This window comes from Panicum hallii, chromosome 5 (assembly GCF_002211085.1).
Source record: "Panicum hallii strain FIL2 chromosome 5, PHallii_v3.1, whole genome shotgun sequence".
Classification (NCBI taxonomy): domain Eukaryota; kingdom Viridiplantae; phylum Streptophyta; class Magnoliopsida; order Poales; family Poaceae; genus Panicum; species Panicum hallii.
Window position 1 is genome coordinate 33,756,177 of NC_038046.1, and position 6,286 is coordinate 33,762,462.

The following is a 6,286-nucleotide window of genomic DNA, read 5'->3' on the forward strand; positions in this document are numbered from 1 at the left end:
AAATTGTGAACAAGTTCCCGTCGGCTTCCTCTCTCTCCTCTCCCTCTCTGTTGCTCTGCTGCGCTGCCTGCCGCCCCTCGCCAGCGATCTCCCAGGCTGCCAGCTGCCCCTCGCCGCCCTACCCGCACCACCTGGCCCTCTAGCTCACTCGCCCGCTCGCCTCTCGCCCGACCCCCACTGGCTTTTCCCCGCCCTGCCATGTCGCGCCGCCGTCGCCCGCAGCCGCCACGTGTGCCGCCAACCGCCAGCAGCTGCTCCAGCTCGCCCGTGCCTCTTCTTGGTTTCGCAGCGCGTCCAGGAGCCCTCCTCGACTTCTTTTATCCTCTCACACGCCCGCATTTTCGCCCCTCTTCTTCTTCTCCGCTCGGCACCACCGCCGGACCTCCGCCGCAGTCTCTTCTCACCGCCATCAGCCACCTCCGCCGCCCCACACCCGCAATCCCGTGCTCCATCGGCACCACTACATCCCACTAAAGCTTCCTGGCCAACTCTTCTCCATCCCCTCGCACTCACGCAACCAGAACACCGCGCCGACAGTCCTGTCGACCGCCGCCGCTCGGCCTCACCATCGTCCCGACGCTTCGCCCCCTTTTGACCCTCACCGAGCTCACCACCAGCACCACATCTATGCGTAGAAGCTTCCTGGCCACTTTTCCGTCGCCTTCCCACACTCCGGCCGCCGGAATGCCGCCACCGCCTAGGAACCTCGCTGCGCCGACTCGGTCCTCCGTCGAACCGCCGTCTCTGCACCTTCTTTCTTCGGTTCCTGCCACCCCCGAGTCCGCCGTGAGCTCCCAAACCTTTTCCCCCACTTCCCCCTTACCACTGGTGAGCCTCCTCGCCGGAATTTGATCGCAGTCGTGCTGTCCCTCTGTTCAAACCGACGAGGGACCCAATTGCAAGTCTTCTTTTCTTTCTAGGGTCTTTTCTGCAAAAATATCAGTACCCCTCAATTCAAATCAGCCAGCTTTGAAAATGGATAGAAATTTGTAGAAAAATTAAAAAATGGTCAAACCACTTCCGTTATACTCTAGGAGTTTAGTTCTACAACTTTTGTTACTAAAGTTTAGTTTGAAACTTAAGTTCTATTTTAAATTCTATCAAAAGTGAATCTTTTCGGTATCTTTTACATGTTAGCTTTATTTCATGTAATTTTTGGTATGCAACTTATATGTGATATAAGTGAACTTATGTATAAATTTCACCATCAGTATTGCACTCTAACTTGAACCCATTTAAATTTGTGCAAAGTAAGCTTGAAATGAAGTAAATTTATTCAAGCATGTTACTGATGCTTTCATGCTTAGATTTTTTTTACCATGTGTTGTTCTGATGTTGAGTAATTCATAGTAAATTTTGAATAATTTTATAGCACTGTTTAACTTAAGATTTTGATTTAAACTTGAAATTTGAATTTAATTCAAATAACTTAGTTTCTGCTTTCAAAAATTTATGAAAAATTTATGGTAAGCTCATCTGATAGAAGTAAACACACTCACCAAAATTCAAAGCCAGAGCCTCTATAGATTTCAAACTGAAAATAAAACTTTTTAACTTAAGTTTGAATTTGTTCATTTTTGTACCACTAACCTGCTAGGTTTAAAAATAAGAAATTAACAGACGCTTTGTATCAACTTCAAGTGTGCGTAGTTAAATTCTTAACCTCAATTCTCTTATGTTTGAAGTTATAGAAATTATTTATGATATTAGTAGAGTTAATTGGATTAATGTATAATAAATAAATTTGAATTCTTAGAATTCAAATCCTTTGCTTTGTGATGTTTTGAATGTGAATTGTTGGATTCCAAACTTATCGTGAAGGAAAGTTATTGACTTAATAATCACTTAATTCAAATCATTGCATATCATGTAGAATCGACGACGCTTAAAGACAGAACCTACGAATTGGTCCCGGAATTCGAGCAGGATATATCTGAAGACCAAGTGAACGTCGCCGAGGATCTTACTGAAGCCCCGAACCAAAGTTCGGAAGTTGTTGACATTTCTGACCCTAGCCCCACCCAAGAAGGCAAGCCCCGGTGCATAACCCAGTTTTTCAAATTATGCACTCATTATGTTATATATCTATATTGTGCATTAAGTTTTAGGAGTTGTAATGGAAACCTAGATGCATGAAACTTAGGAACCTATGTAATGTTTTTCTGAGTCCTTACCGAATAGATGCTCTGCTAATAGGACTGGCAGAAGTCGAGTGATTTTCTGTCATTTGCGCGATATAGGAGTTAATTGTTTATCTTTCTGCAATCTCTATTGTGACAGAACCAACCTGAATTACACCGACTCAAGTGCGCTGATCCTTTCTCATCAGGCTACACAGGCTCATCCGCACTTCAAACGGTGTAATCCCTTGGCCTGTCGGGTAAAGTCCCGATAAACCACATATCACCGGATTGACTCAAGGTACCTCGCACGAAGGCGAGTCCAGAAATACAAGTACCCATAAGAGTTTATACTACAAGCATAATATTACATAAGTTTCAAGGACAGTAGTAAGACCTAACTAGTACGAATTTATACAAAACTAAGAAAAATTAGGGTATCTGCAGCAGAAATAAAACATGATACTATCATACGTCGCAGGACGGATGTCGAGCTGAGCCCAAGCCCAACATCACTCGGAGGGACCTGTGTTGGTCGGGGACGGATCCCATTCCACGGACCAACCATCGGGAAGAGCATAGGGCTAGGGCATAGGCAGAGCAGAGTCCTTAGGGGGATTACCTGAAACAAAAGTCACATTGCAAGGCTGAGTATTCTAATACTCAGCAAGGCTTACCCGTTTCATGGTATACTTAGCCATGTAGCTAGACTATGAAGGCTTGTAATGGTTCTGGGTATAGTTTCAGCTGAAAAGCAATAAAGAGTAGATCCTTAATTTCAACTTTTAGCTTTCAGGTTCTAGTTGGTTATCCATTCTAAGTAAGCAACTATAGCTACTCAAGCATGGTGGAAATTTTCTAAACAAACATCATCTGTGATCATCATAAGGTTACTCTTATTACTCTATGTGGCAAAGGGATCAAGCAGTCTCAATCTCCGCGAGAAGCGGACGATTCTGAATCGAATTTCAAACCTTGCAAGGGTAAACCTAACTCACACGCTTGGAACATCCAATGATCATTCCGAAGCAACCGTTTGCCTTTCATTCCGACTCGTGGATCAGTGCCACCACAAGCGACTGTAGGACCATACGCACATCCAATGTGCAGGACGTACGCCTATACGTGACTATATGACCGTACTCCTGTCCGCTGTGCGGAACGTACTCCCGCACGTCGGTGCGTGTGCGAAAAACCAAATTATGAGTGGTGGGGGGTATGTTCACTCCTTGGTCCGATTGGTTACTAGGCTTACCGCTTACCCATGATTCACGACATGTGGCTAGTACATTCAAACGCTTAACCACCGCTACCACACACTTTTATTAACACAGACGGGGTTTTTACCAAGGTCATGAATCATAATCACAACCCATGATTCACGGCATGTGGCTAGTACATTCAAATGCTTAACCACCGCTACCACACACTGCAACCTTATCAACTTTTATTAACACAGACGGGGTTTTTACCAAGGTCATGAATCATAATCACAACCCCGTTCGTTATCCTTATAGTGATTGCAAGAATGTAAATATTGCAACTCCTATACAACTCGCAAGTGACAGGCAATCACTCGACTTCTACCGGTCTTATTAGCATAGCAGCTACTGGGGCTCAGGTTCTAATATACAGTACATAGGATTCTAGGAATGTGCAACTAGGGTTTCCATACAACTCCTAAGAACTTAGATGCATCAGTACAATAAATTAATATTTAAATTGCAGTGTATGAAAATAAGATTTATGTTCGGGGCTTGGCTTCGCTGGCGGGGCTAGGGTTAGAGATGTCAACACTAAAACTTTCCGAACCGGGGTTCGGGGCTTCAGTTAAATCTCCGGTGACGTTCCCAGGGTCTTCAGAAATTCCTTCTTCTGGTTCCGGAATTAGCTGATAATTTCCGTCAGCGAGAGTTGTCAAGTCTACATGATATGCAAATATTATACTTTAGGGAATGCATACACTTTCATTTCATTTCATGATAAAGTTGCAATCCAACAAGTTAATTAAATTTCTTCTACGGGCAGTCATTTATCAAGTATTAAATTACATTACCTAATTTCATCAGATAACCTACCTAGTTACTCTAAATAATCAAACTAATGACATTAAACACATGGAAAAGACTCTAATATATTCATTAAACATCATTACTTGATTTAATTAACTAAATTACTCATTCAATAAGAGTTGGGGTTATTATTTTAATTCTTGGTCAAATAATAAAACCCTAAGTTAGGAGTGATTACTAATGCTATAAAAATTAGTATAAATAGATCTAATTGAAATAATCTTATCCCGAAATTTTTAGAATATTTTATTTAGTAGATAACTCATAACAAATGTTGTAACTAAAACATACATAACACATGAATTATTTTTACAGATCGAACTACTGCAGCAATGAAGTTGAAATGTTTACTAGGGACAAGTTGGTCTGTATCTAAGCTACTGCAAATTTATCAAGATTTTATCGTTACACAAACGGCGCTACAAAAATAAACAAAAACAGCACTATTATATTAAGATCTATTTATATCAGAAGTTCTACACTAGATCTTGTGCTACAATTTCGTGAACATGTTACGCTACGCAAAAGTAACACTCTAATTTAATTTCATAAATTTTCATAAACTAGAACTATTATTCATGAATTATCTTTGAATCTAAGCCTAAATTCATAACTCAAGCTACTCTATGCTACTGATATTCAAAATTTTATCATGGATTACACATGCTGAAAGAAATTTAGAGTAAACTTTTCAGCTACAAACACTAACGGATTCACCCTTGAATAAATTCTAAATTTTTCATCAATATAAAACAAAGACACTTAAACATCATAGCTAGGAAACAGTTCTAAGTCTACAAGTTTTATGTAAAGCTATACATGAGACACATATCCTATGTTTCAAATTTTAATAACAGCATGGCTATGGATCAAGAGATCTAATTAGCACACCTATTTCCTAATATTTATTCTAATTCAAAATATTCACTTATTCAGCTCAAGGCTATAACACAAAAGTTGTAGAGTTTACTTCAAGGATTCAAATAAAACTAGTTTGACATTTTTCTGAATTTTCTACAAATTCTTATAAATTTCTAAAGATCACTAATTTGAATTGAAACAAGGGCTGAGAACTTTCAGATGGGACCCTGCAAAGATTAAAATCTTTGCAATTGGGTCCCTGGCTGGGCGAGACAGAGGCTGAGCGGTTACGACGGCGGTGTTCCGGTGAGGGGGTTCACTGACGGCGGTCCAAAGGTTGGGGAGAAGCTCGAGGGGAGCAAGGCGGTTCGATTGAGCACCTTGGCGAGGGTTGGGGTGGTCGGAAAGGCAGATCCCCACGGCAGACCGAGGTGGCGGCGGAGAGGTCGACGGCGACGGTGATGCTTCGACGATCAACGTTGGCGAAGGCCCTGCGCACGAGCATCGGTGAGCCATGGGTGATGCACGACTGCATTCAATTGAGGCTAAAGGCTACGGAAAAGGGGTGACTGACGGTGACCGTAATGACGGCGAAGGAGAAGAACACCGGCGAGTGTCGGGAAGGCCAAACTGAAGCTCAAAGAAGTCGATTGAAGGGTGGGCGAGCGTCACAGGGTCGAGGTGAAGCTATGGGAGGGGCTGTCGTGGATCGAGAGAGGCTGGGGGTACTCTGCCCACGGTGGACAGGGGGTTCGCCGGAGAAGAACACGGGCGGCGACGGCGTTCAGAAGCTCGGGGTGAAATGAGAATGCAAGAGGGAGCAAAATGGAGGGAGGGGGAGCTACTGAAGGTCTTGGACCAGAAAAGAAGGGTGAGTGGGGGGGGAAACATGCACGGGCGCTAGCCACGATGGCGGCGAGGTGGCGGCCGGGCGGTGCTCGGGCAGAGGCGGGGCGGCGTGGCGCGCGCGCGAGAAGGCCAAAGGAGAGGGGCTAGGGCGGCGGCCGGCCTTGTGACACCCTAGGTGTCAAAATTGTAACACATTAGGAAAGAATGTGTAATGTATGTATTGAATTGAGTGAAATTGAGTGAATGTGTGGAAATAAGGACTTACGTGTAATTTTTCAAAAGTATGAGTCCTTTTATGCAAAATATTTGAATTACAAATGTAACTTCCAATTTTAACTAAGGGTCAAAGTGTAAGAGTGTTAGTCATCATTGCATTATATAAAA